Genomic DNA, 13,315 nt, shown 5'->3' on the forward strand with positions numbered 1-13,315 from the left:
GGAAGGCGCTGACCATGCAAACATTTGGAGCCGGTTCTCAAGACACACCGTCCTTATAAAACATTTAATGTTTTAAATACTTCAGTTTTTACTAAAACCAACCAATAAAAAAATCCCCGACTGTGTGTGTAGGCTGCCACACGCACGCTCCTCATGCCTGCCAATGCAGAGTCTCCAGGCGGAGAAGGCACAAGTGGGGTGAGGAGGCCTCAAAGAAGGGCTCGGCTGATGAGGGCATCACCCCCGTACCAGGCAGCCCCTGCAGCACCGTCAGCTCTGGCAAACACCTGCTTTTCATCCCAGGTAAAGAAAGAGAGCAGCGACCCTGGAAAAAACTAAACCAAATAAGCACACCCCAAACAACTTTTCCCGCGCGATGGGGGTGTCTATTTTCCAGGTCAGGCGTCTTCTGTCTGCACCCCCTGCTCCCCAGAGCTCAGCTCCCCTGTTTGTCTAAACCTCCTGCTCCAGAGCGGTGCTGGACACCGAGAAGTGCTTCTTCCTGCTCCCGAAATGCACCTCGACTCTCAGCGAGCATCCGCGCTTCCAAGATGCTCAAGGTCTTTGCGCTCAACTAGCTCCTCCAAATCCGGCGGAGCCCAAGCCTAAAACACAGACAAGGAGCTCCTGATTTTTATGTAAACTTTTCTCAGGCTTCACTCCCCCCACCACGAACGGCTCTCTCTCTGCAGCTGCAACAAAGCCTCCTGTTCCCAATTTAAGCCACCTCCGCCGCCCACCGCGCTGCCAGCACAGCTTTGCGGAGCCCCCGGGGAGCCCCCGGCCCCCGCCACCCCCAGCTTTGCCGCCAGCCGGATCCGGGGCTCCGTCCCCACGGAGCTGCGGCCACGGGCCGTCGGAGGGAAGAGGCAGCCGGCTGCCAGCGCCCGGATTAGGGGCCCCGGGGAGGTGCCGGTAGCTCAGGGCTGCCTAATTCCCTCCTCTCACCAGCTGGGCTCCTCCAGGGGCAAGGAGACAAAGGGGAGCACGAGGGGGATGCTGGGCCTGAACTAGGGCAGCACATGTTGCGTTTGTGCCGCTGCTGCTGTCTACGGAGAGGGGAAGAGGGGAGAAAAACAACACGAGGAAAAGCACCCCACCATTTGCTAGTTATTGCTCGGGTTTACTGGCTGTAATTATAATAATTTTACGTGTCTGTTTGCAGAAATGTTTGTGGAAACACGTGCATGGAAATACCCCCTCTCGCAGCCGGGCTGCCCGCGCCGTGCGCGCACACAGGAAAGGCCGCGCCGAGAGAGGCCGAGCGCTCCAAACGCCGCCACCGAATAAAGCTCCATTGTTCGGCTGGAAACCTGAGCTGCCGTGGGCCAAATCCAGGGCTAACACAGGCCGGGCCAACTGCTTTCACTTATTTACATCCATATGCACGTATGCCAACCATTACATTGGCCCACCACGCAAACTGAACAAATCTCTAGAAAGTCTCTTTTTACTCTGAAATGAACAGATTACCTCACAACACAGTCTAACATTCAAATAAATAGAGCCAGTTCCCCTCCAGCTGCTGCTCTTCAAACATATTGGGCTATTCAGAAAACAAAATCAAAGAAAGCTGGTATTAGTATTACTTTGTGAGTGAAACACAAAGCCTTTGCTAATATAATTTGGATTTTTAAAAAATTATATTTCTCAGGCTGTAAAGCTGGATTTGTCATAAAATGGAAGCGTTTGCATAGAATGCAAAGATTATCTCCTTTTGTTAGCTTCAGTTGGACCTTTTACCAATTTTCATGTTTAATTGCTTGATTCTTTTTATTCCAGCATTTTCTCATACTTTTACAGATCAAAAAGAATTTTAGAAGAAACTTTAAGCACCAGAAACAACGTACATAGATTTCTTACTAACAAGATACTAAATTACTGAACACCTAAACTGAAGAAATTAGGGAAAACTCATTATCATTAATCTCTTTATGGAATGAATGAATAATGGCCCTGTTAATTTTAACTTGCCATATTAAATTGAAGAAAAGACCTATAATGAACTGAGGAGAAAATTCTAAGGTATTCTACCACAGTAATATTTTAGTGGGAAGATATATTTTAGGTGTGGTATGACATGTCTGGCAAAGATGGTTAGAATAATAATTCTACATTAATGCAATCAAAGGAATGTAGCAGAATGAGAAAAATCACTTTCAAAAAGGAGATTAAAGTCATTAAAATGGCTAATCCTGCAAAGTGGGACTGTTCTAAAATAGAGAATCACATGGCTGGTGCAAGGCTTTTGTCATATGTGCATAAGAGAATCAAAACAAGTATTAAAAGGGTAAGAAAATTCAATAAAAAGTTTAATTAGGAAAAAAAAAGAGCATTAAGGAAGCTTCAGGATGCCAGTAGTCCTCAGGATATATGTGCAGGTCATGAAGCTTAAAGGGCCATTCTTGATAATCAATCTTAAAGTGGTACAGTAATTTAGCAACTTAATGTTCAGCACGTTTACAGGACTGCAAGCATTTATCATCATCAGTGAGGAGCTAATTCCAGCCTCAATGCATTCAATAATGCATTTTTCCTTCTAAGAAGAACAATTTGGCCAAAATGTAGTATAAATCATACTTCATTCTCTATTTATCTTCCAGATAACACAAGCCAAGTTCAGAGACATATTCATGAAGTTGAAACAATAAAATGAAGTTTAAAAAGATGTGGTCTCTCTTAGAAGGGAGACAAATGGCTCATCACAGATTGCCAGGAGTAAGCAGCACTGCCATCTCAGCATACACTGCTGACATTGATATATCTATTATTCCAGAGTTATTTTGCTAATAGAAATATAATCAACCAGACACAATTTCACAATCCCTGCAAACACCTTCCCATCTCCCTGCCCACAGGTAGCTGGAGACTGTTCACTCCTGCTGAACTTTGAGCAGAGCTTCATTTTCTTGTTCAGCTCCCCAGCTGAGCTCCCCCAGCCCTGGGGGCCACATTCCTGGGCAGGAAGTGCACAAACCCAGGCTACCCCCAGCTGGCTCCTTTTCCTTTCAAGAGCAAAACACATGCACAGAGACCACATTTGCTGGCCTGGACCTGAAGTTCATCCTTGCCTAAAGCTCTTGTTTACCAGCAGAGTATCACTGGGCCCCCCAGCACTGAAAAATCCCCCACTCTGTCTGCCCTAGGCGTGGGGAGCTCGGGGCTCCTCACCAGGGCCCCTGTGACCCCTGCACAGCCCAGGCACGCTGCAGTGTGGCCTGGGCACCTCCCAGTGCCACCAGCACGGACTGAGCACCACAGGGCTCAGGAGAGCCTGCACAACCAGCCCCAGGCATCACAAAAATCCTGGGTCTGGCCAAAGAAACATCTTTAGGACTCCCCTCCTGAGCCCAGAAGGCATCTCCATACAGGACAATAAAGCAAGGAGGTCAGATTTAGAATGTGATCTTATTCTATCAGGTTTATTCCTCTAGCACGGAGCTAGTACACAAGAGAAATACTTAAATTAACAAACACAAAACCCCACAAAATTGATTGTTGAAGGAAAGATTGCTGTTTAAGCTCAGACTTCAGGTTCTCTCTGAGTCCCTCCATGATACACAAGTTAAAGATGGTCAAAGCACTGAAAATGCTTTAAGCTGTTGAGAGTTGATGCAATTCTTGCACCCAAAAAAGCAACTTTTGTAAACAAGATTGCAAGCTTGGCATCATAAGACACGCTTGTGAACTGTGCTTCAGTTCCTCATCTCCATAATAGCAAAAAGCCATCTGCTTCTCAAGGGCAAATTGTAGGGCTTACTTCTGTATCGCTGTGAAAACCCTGAGACATCCTCAGATGGAAAGTCCAATAGAAATGCTATCAATTTCAATAATTATTATTATTGCAGATGCTTAACTATGAGAATAAAACACAGAGATTGAGGACTGACAAATCCTCAGCACTGGTTACAGTAAATTTTGCACTGCTGCACTATGTATTAAAGCCAGGGATAGATCATTACAATGGATTATAGTAAGAACCTCACATAGCATACGCTGCTCATTTACACTGCAGTGCTGGTGTGAAAGAATGCAAATCAAGTTTACACAGCAAATGTTTTAAGCTCAACATTTTCAGTGCACTGTGACTGCTTTTTGCTTAATTATTTTGTTGCAGTGTTTAGTCCTATTTTCCTGCACATTTCCTTCACAGTTATAAGAAATAATTAGAAGTACCAATAATATTCCAAACTCGATTTTTTTATGCACTTATTAGCTTCAATGAACAATTCTGTTTGTTGTGTCACAGAAGGCAATAATGGACTGTGACCCACCAGTCCTTGTGGCAATGCAAGTCCTTGTACACTGACACTGCATCTAGCTCCGAATGGCACTGTCACTGCTGGGCAGGGACTGACACCCAGCACTACTGCACACTCAAGCACACTTCACTAAATGAGAGAAGGAGGATTTCTGCAACTTATTTATAATTATTCCTGAAAAAATATCATGCAACTGTCCCCTAGAGCTGCTTAACCCACCCTTAGCCAAAGCAGGGAGGAGGGCCTGGGAAATCCACACTGCTCTGAAGAACTCTACACAGAGCTTCACACTTCAGTGACATCAGCTTCTTCACCAAACAGGTCAGAGTTCTGTGTTTGAAGGCACTATGCTGTTATATATATAATGTATGTATGTATGTATATATGTATGTATGTATGTATGTATGTATAAAATGTTCAAAACAAACATGAAATTGGATAAAAGTCTAAGAGGTGCTAATGTAAGTGGCACCACAGGCATTGCTTTCATTATTATCTCTGATTTGAGAAAAATTCAGTTATATCTAATCCCATGCTTATGAGGTAAGCATTTTTGTTGGACTAAATTATCAAAGGTTAGTGACTCTTTTCCCACTTTCTCAGCTTTGTACTGCAATTCATTTTATAGTGATTTTTTTAAAAAAGCAAGGAAGACGTCTGGCATAATGGAAAGTATATATAATCTGATTTTTTTTCTCATGCAGAGAGTAACTTTGTATTTAGAATACAAAATCAGCACAAGATGTAGTGCAGAATTTCAAACATTAAACTTGCTGGGATGTCTGCCACAGATAAACTGTTACACACAGACAGTTTAAACCTTGCTGTCTTTGTTTAAACCTTTTTGTAGTGATCAAAGATACATCTAATTAGTCTTTTTTATACTTCAAGTTAAAAGTACACACAAAGGTGTCTATTGAAGCTTAGCTGATATACAGAAACTTGTTAAGGCAGAGTAATGCATGCCTGAGCCCTTGTCTCCCATTAGCAGAGATATCAAAGCTCAGTAATGACCATCGACAGGGTGATCCATAATTCTGAGCAGATGATAAAATGTTATTTTTAACATTATTTTTCCTTATGTCAAACAGTCTATTTTACTGGTAACAAAAAATTATCATATCATTAAGTCAGTTATTTCACGCTTCGATAAATGGCATAATAGGGCTGGAGGAGAAAGTTTTATGTTAGATCTAGGAATAAACTAAATGCTTTCAGAGTTGAATCACTGTTTTTCTTTACTCCCTTTGGAAAAGCAGCAGATACTATATTCTGCTGTGCATCATGGACTTGGGACTGAAAACAGCTGCACTCTAATTACATGTAAAGTGTACCAAAACATTCCTTTTATCACAGACTGTAAATCTGTTAGCATCTGTCTCTCCTTTGTTTCTTCCACAAGATACAAGCTTGTTTCTACATTTTTCTCACCTGTAGCGGTAATTAAAATTCATTATAAATGAAAGGAGTGAACACTAAAACAAGTTCCTCTGTGTACAGTTCTAAACTCAAATTAGAAACAGCTGTTTGCTAATTCATGCAGTGATGTTTTGTCGTGCTCTGTGAATCAATAATAACTCACCCTATTCCTACCAAAATGGTAGCATTATATATATATTTTTCTTAGCAATTTTCTCCTTAGAAATATTCAAATGCACATTCAGTCTTTTTAAAATGAGATTAGAAGATGATACCTACAAAATCATCAATGAAATAACAGGAAGATCTTAATAGCTTGCTGCTTCTGCTTACCCTGCTACCTAGAGGGTCCTGTGTCATTCTTGCCTGCTTTGATGCCTACAGAGCATTTAGCAAAAGGGCACGTTGTAAGACAGATGTAAAAGAACAAAACTGTATATGGAGTCACACAGATGCACATGGATGCAACAGTCACATTGAGAGAGTATTACAGAATTAGGGTTTCAGCTACAACATCTACAACTTTCAAACATTAGGAATGACAAAGCCCTCAGGAAAAAAATCCTAGTAGAATAATTATTACTTATAATAACTAGTTGTAAAATTAGTTATAATAAATGGCAATACTTATGCTAATTGTTAGTAATATTTCTACATATTATGTTAGCCAGAGCACAAACTTCATATGACCCCATTGGCCTTACACAATTATATTCTGCACTTCTGGCTACTTGATGTCAACATTTATCACGATTTCAACACTTGATTATGCAAAACAAAGAGACAACACACAGCAGTTAAGAGCTTCTTTTTTATCTAAGCATAGGGATGCAAGCAGGGTGGCTGCAGTGATGTGAGCAGCCCTCCCAGCAGCTTTGCAGAGCCTGCCCTCGTCACAGCACGAGTGGCGCCAGCCCTGGGCCCTGCACCGCCCCTTTGCAGAGCCAAAGATGCAGCCCAGAGCAGCGGAAGGACATCAGCCTCTGTGCAATACCTGCATCACTTCATGCATTTCTCATCTCTGTACAGAGATGTTTTCCCTTCCCTGTGTTGTGCTGCTGTTAGCAGGGAGGGTGTTCCCACCCCTGAGACTGAGACTGAGCTGCTCGTGGAAATGTGGCCAGTGGGACAGCCTTTCTGGTGGGATGAAATGCATCAGATGAATTTCCTAGATTTATGATTTCCTCCCTCCCATCTGATCAGGCAGCTCTCAAATACAGCAGGCACCTGTTCTCAGACTGTTTTGCTGAGTACCCTCAGGCACGTGCAGTCACACAGACTCAGCTCAAGCTTTCCCTCAGTTCATATCCATAGCACCAGAAACACAGACTGGCTGCTACTTGCAGAAACTCACTGAGTCCAGAGCTGAAAGTAGAGACAGACAGACTTTTCTCCACTAGTGACCAGATTGCTGTGAATTAATTTAATGTTTTCTTGTATTCATTTTCATGATTTTACATTGTACTTTCAAGTGAAGTCATCAATTACAATCCATTTAGCTCATTCATAAAATTCATTTAAGGATCATATCCTGCACAGTGAGCAGCAAGTCCTGGAAGTCAGCACTGACAAGGACAAGCAGCACTTTCTTTCCCACAGGATATTCAGCTTGAGCAGAATCAAGTCAGAGCTCATTTTGATGGTGTGGGCAGCAGTCTGGAGAAGCAAGTGCCTTTAAAACTGGGGCAGTGGCAAACTAGGACAAAGACAGCTTTGCCAAGAGTTCTCTGATAATCTGCTGTCACTAGTAAGACAAATGGCTATCTGCTTCTGTGCTGGTAGAGAATACTAGAGTGGCCTTTCCATTTCTGCAGAGCTGTTTCCACTCTTCTGTAATGAATCAGCTGTGAGCCAAAAGAACCACTAGAAGTGAGAAAATGGACCAAAAATGCTCTGTGCCTTCTGGCTGAGGTCACCAGAACTGACTGCATTGCTAGGATGGCTTTCTGTGATGTGATCTTCAGCTGCTATTATGTGGTGACCTGACCTGTAAGAAAATGGGTTTGCAGTCCCTGTCTCTAACAGATGATAAGTACTTTCCAGAGAACAGAATTCTGCTTCTAAATTAGTATTTTCCATCAGTGCTCAGTAGAAGAGAAGACAATTGCCATCTTCAAACCTGAGAAAAATCCTTATTTTTCATACTCTGCCCTACACAGAACTTTACTACCAAGCTTTCCAACCTGAGAAACTTAAAGCTAGTCACATTATTAGAGCAAGTTGCAGAGGAAAATAAAACCAGCTTGTTAAGTTAAAAAGAAGGAGGCAGTTCCAGACTCTCATTTTGATCTAGGTGGGAAAACTGGGACGCACTTTCAATCTCAATGGGTTGATGTTCATGATGAATAGACTTAATGCTGAAAAACACATGTTGGCTGAAATTACTCAGCAATAAACAAACAGTAAAAACCAACAACATCCAGATTTTATACTGCCTTCAAAGAAGAAGGGAAGAAAAGTAAATTACATGTGACAAACAGTATCAAGTAACCTGTTTTATAGCTATGCACACACATTATTGTTCTGACTTCCAAATGTGTTTTGTATTCACAGCAATCCCGCTGAATTCAATAGGAACAGCAGTTACTCAACACTCCTCAAAATTCAAGTGACAAAAATATGAGATATAGCCAGTTCTATTAGAGATATTTTCAGAAAGGTGCATGTATTCCCATCCCTTTAGTGAATTCAGAATTAAGATTTCGTGCAAATACCATGAACGGAAATGAAGCTGCACTTGCAAATATCACAACTTCCATGTCTGGTGAGTGCAGCCCCTCAAGGCCTCCATCTGCCTGGTTTTGGAGGGGCCTGTGTGCCCCAGTGATCCCAGTGGGTATCCCTGGAGCTGAAGAAGCTGCCAGCTCCATCTGACCCAAGACTGGAAATGGGGTTTGCTCCAGCTGAGTAAATCTCCCATTGCTTAGGGATGGTGCACATTAGGGCAAAGTACAATTAGTTAAGACTTTGGGTTTGTTAGTGAACACTTTTTAAGAAATTAATTAAAATTCAAAAAGAGCACCCACAAATGTAACAGCACGCTGTTGAATATGAAACACATTCCTGATTATCATAAACATTGGTCATGAATCTGCACAATGTTTGTAACTGGCCTGAGGGAAACTGCATGAAACAGAGGTGGGAAGGAAGTTCTCCACTTATCAATACCTGACAGAAATAACTGAAAGGCTTAAAAAGAAAATAACTATAGGTTTTTTACTATGCAAGATGAAAGTCAAACAGCATGGCTTGCCTAGGAGAGACATGTATTCTGCACTGTATGGTAATGCTACTTCTTTTTTCCTAACAGTACCCACCATTTTAAACAAGAAGAGCCTTTTAAAGCAAGCAAGCAAACAGACGCATTTGCCACCCGGTAAGATTGCTCTCGGTACACCAGTGTTTCCCTACAACAAATGTGCTGCATGAGAGTCCTTTCAAGTTTAACCGTCAGTGACCCGGCATCTGTGATCTGAGGACTTGCACTGCACCACACAACAAAACCATCCACCAAAAGCTGCTCTCTGCTTCCAACACATCTTTGCCCTTTTGACTGAAGGGCCTGATGACAAATCGTGCGACAGCGCTCGCAGGTGTTCTAAAGAAAAGCTGTGGCAACAGCCAAGGTCTCTTTTCCTCGAGCTCCCAACTCCATTGGTGCAGCTCAAGGAGGGATCCCATGCCCAGCATTGCTGGGACCCCGTTCAGGCTGCAGGGGATGAGCCCTGTGTGCCCACTGCAAGCACCTCCATGTCACTGGATATCCCTCTCCTGTGGGTACCCAGCACTGAGAGCAGCCCAGGCTGTGCCCCATCTCCTACACCACAAGTTTGTGAGAGACTTTTTGAATCTCTAAATGACTTTAAAGAATCTCTAAATTCTTTAGAGGCTTCTCAGGTTGTCAGTCAGCAGCGACCACGCTCCGGAGAAAGCCTCCCGTAGGGAGGATGCTCATCAGTGCAGGCAGGCAGGAGGGGGGAGCGCAGCTGGGGAGCCAGAGCGAATCCAAGCAGGAGACAACAGCCCCTCCAGCCCTGCTGCCCTCCTGCCAGGAGCCATGCAGAGCCTGGCAGGAACCTCCCCTCCACCCCTGCTGTGCTCCCAGCCCCAGCTGCAGGCACCACACTGCCCACAGACCAGAACAGGGGCACCTTCCTCAAAGTCCCCTGCGGCAGAGACACCTTCCTCCTGATTTGGTTTACAGTCCTAGGTGCTCATTTTCTCTATTCAGATGGCTCTGTTTAACTACCAATGCAGGTTTTCTCACAAAATGTGAATTGTAGGATTTATTCTAGTTAGTAACTGTCTCTGTGCCTTGGCCACAGATACATGAGAGAGTGAATTTACAATGAGGAAAGGTGCAGGGCACAATTATTTGTTTAAATGGCATTAAAATTAGGGTTGGAGTGTACACTGAATCATCTCAATTTATCCCTGAAGAGAAAGAGGGACAGCAAATGTCTTGGCATTTGCAAACAAATATCTGTTTCCCCAACAACTCGCTAACAGCACTCCTTCCATTTGAGAGCAGTCTCACACAGACATTGGCACTGATATCAGAGAATTCAATGAAATAATGGGAAAAGCTATAGTCAATAACTTTCTAACTTTACTCACATGATGAGGACTGGTTATACTGACAAAAAAGTACCTGGGAATGTTAATAGACTAAACAACTCAGTAAAAGGAATGAGGAGGCCGTGGGGAGAGAGAGATTGAATTTACCCTCCAAAAGTACATCTTGACACTAAAGGTACAGCAAGGCTTTTTACAGGAAGGTACAGGCCTTCTACAGAAGAATCCCCTAAATTAAACATGGATGGAAGCTGGAGGTGGATGTTTAGGGTAGGGGCACATTTTCTGCACAGGAAAAATGGTCAAAAAAATCAAAAAAGAAAAAGCAAAAGACTCTATAAAAAATAAACAACCAAGATCTCTCTGGGAAATCAGGCACCAGAGGTTTAAAAGACACACTTGTACCTCCAAAACCAGATGTGTTAAAAAAACATCTCCAGTCAATTAATGGCTGACAACATACACACCCCCACCATGGAAATGAAAAACTATTGTTTTCATAAACAACACAAAGAGTTTTAAAGCTCAGACAGATTCATTTGCAGAAAGCCTACTGTCCTAAATATACCTAAATAATGAAAACCCCTCACCACCTCCCTGCAGTCTGTTTGGTTTTGCCCTTCCCAGAGCCACAGCCAAAGCTCCGTGCCCTGACAGCACAGACTGGGCAGCTCTGGTGTCTCCCACAGGAAGGTGAGAGAACAAGGCTCCCCAGACACAATTCACATATTATTTACATGTTTACTCAAGGCTTTTCTAAAATTTATTTTAGTTCTGGTCAATAAGGCAAAAATTTTCATGACAGAAGCGTTTTCTGACCACAAATAAACTGTGCTGCTGTCTAAAATAAGATCTTTAGCCCATCTCACTTTTCCAAAACAAACAAAATTGGACAAATGAATGAAAACTCAGTAACTGCTTCCTCACACCTGGCAGCTAATTTTAAAGACACATACAACCTTTTTTTGTTTGTTTGTCTTTGGGTAACAATTTTCTTATTATTTAGGATTATCATACTTTGCATCTTTGGATTTTCTATGAACATAACCATAGTCCAGGGTCCCCCAGCTACCTGATATCAGGAAGGCTGCAATATCATGTCTACCCTGAAGTCACTGTACGCAGGCTTAAGAGGGACTTCATTTTAATTCAGTTCTTTGGCCGGAATTGAGATACTGGATTTGATCCGATATTTTTTCTTACTGTGTTGCTTTGTATCAAAACACCCATTTTCCAGTGGGTGGTGCCTAACAAAACAGAAGCAGAGGTGTGAGCATGAAGGAAACAGCCATTATAAATGCACAGAAACACACCATGTCAACACTTACCAGCTGCCCAATATGTACAAAAGCTTTAAAAAAGGACAACTGAGTCATTATTTTAGAGCTTCACTATAGTTTCCATTTTAAAACATTTTACAATCTATCTAGTGCCATTGGAGAAGGTTCCATTGCAAACACTGGAAATCAGACACCTCCTAACCATCAAATTCATCAGAATTTTTGTGCAAAGTGTTATCAGGTAACAATATTTACCATGTACAGTAATTATGAAAACTCTGAGATTGTGCAATTATATATTTTAATTACACGATCTGATTAGGTTTTTTAATCACTTCATAAAAAGAAAGGAAATTCACCGAGGTTGTCAGAAAGTTAATAAAAATAAGGTAATTCACTGCAAAGGCTCACCATGGTGCCTTTCTAACTACTTCCTTGCTACACCCCACTGTGCCTAGGTATTGGAGGTCAACTATAAGTATTAATTTCCTTACTTCTATTAACTTTGGTGACAACATTTGTGCTCTTTTGGCATGGTATTTTTTGTTTCATTTGGCTGGATGATATTTTAAGACATATGGACTCCTCACAACCAAGAAGCTGGGTGTCCTGAAACCCACCAAGAGACTCAGCCTTGTCCTGCTCTGTGCTCAGCCCCCTTGGAGGGACACGCAGGGAAGCCACTGCGTGGTGGCCACTGTGACACTGAGCTGTGTGAGCCTCAGCAGCAGCCTGCAAAACCCACCCAGCTTAGCAGTGTCCCACAATAAATACACCAGCAGAGCTGGCTGCTCACATCAGGGCCACGAGGCACATGGCAGCTGCACAGAGCACCCAGCAGCAGTGAGAGCTGCAGCTGCAGCACAGCCAGAGGCCAGGCCAGCCAGGTACCTGCCCTGGGCAGCTGGAACCACCCAAACCCAGCTGTGCAACACAAGCAACCCCTCAGAACCCTCCTGCTGGCACTGCAAAGGGGCCATGAGCAGAGGGAGGGCTGGGGGCTGAGAGATGCCAGAGGTGAGTCACCTCCTCCTGCTCCTGAGGCAGGACAGAGCACGTCTGGTTCACCTCTGGAAAATATTTTTTTTAAGTTTTGGATGCAGTTCTGCTCTAAGGAAACATTTTGTTTATATCCAAACTGGGAGTCTATAATGTAATACTTGGTGATGGGATTCAGCAGCTCTGTTTTACTCATTTTTGGTTTGTCCTCTCCTCCTGCCAGCCCTTCTTTATTTTTCTCCTTTCTCTTTTTACTTTCCCACCCCCTCTCCTGTGATTCTCTGGGGAGAACAAATCACTTTGGGAGGTTTAATGGACTGACAAGAGCAGAAATTTAATCGTGGTGTGCAAGCACGGGCCAGGCACATGAGAACAGGCGCAGTGCAATCCATTTGGGCTGCCCCACCTGTGACCCCAGGCACCCCCTCTCTGCAGGGGCCATGCAGGGAGAGGGGCCCTTCCTGCTCACATGGGACCTTGGTGGTGCCTGCTTCAGGAGGAGAGGGCTGCCAGATGCTGACAAGCCAAAAGCAGTTATTTCAGGAGACTTTTTTTTAATATAGAAACAGCTGACACAAAATGCATCTCACTGGGGAGGGAAACCATGCTCCCAGAAGTAAAAGACCACTAAAAAGCCTCTTTTTTTTTTTCCAAGAGAAATCTAAACCAGTTTTGGGGCAGATATCACTTAGGTTTTTCATTTCCATTTTAGGAGACTTGCAGAGTGCCCTTCTAGTCCTGCCCCATCCATGGAGAATATTAAGGGGGCAGATGTGGGTG

At 43.2% G+C, this 13,315-nt stretch overlaps 1 protein-coding gene across 7 annotated transcripts in view; it reads right to left on the reverse strand.

Moving 5' to 3' along the window:
* Nucleotides 1-13,315, reverse strand: part of ZNF423 (zinc finger protein 423) — a 281,345-nt gene that overhangs the window by 98,557 nt on the left and 169,473 nt on the right. The window lies entirely within an intron of this gene.

The sequence above is a fragment of the Zonotrichia albicollis genome, chromosome 13, assembly GCF_047830755.1.
Source record: "Zonotrichia albicollis isolate bZonAlb1 chromosome 13, bZonAlb1.hap1, whole genome shotgun sequence".
NCBI classification, from domain to species: domain Eukaryota; kingdom Metazoa; phylum Chordata; class Aves; order Passeriformes; family Passerellidae; genus Zonotrichia; species Zonotrichia albicollis.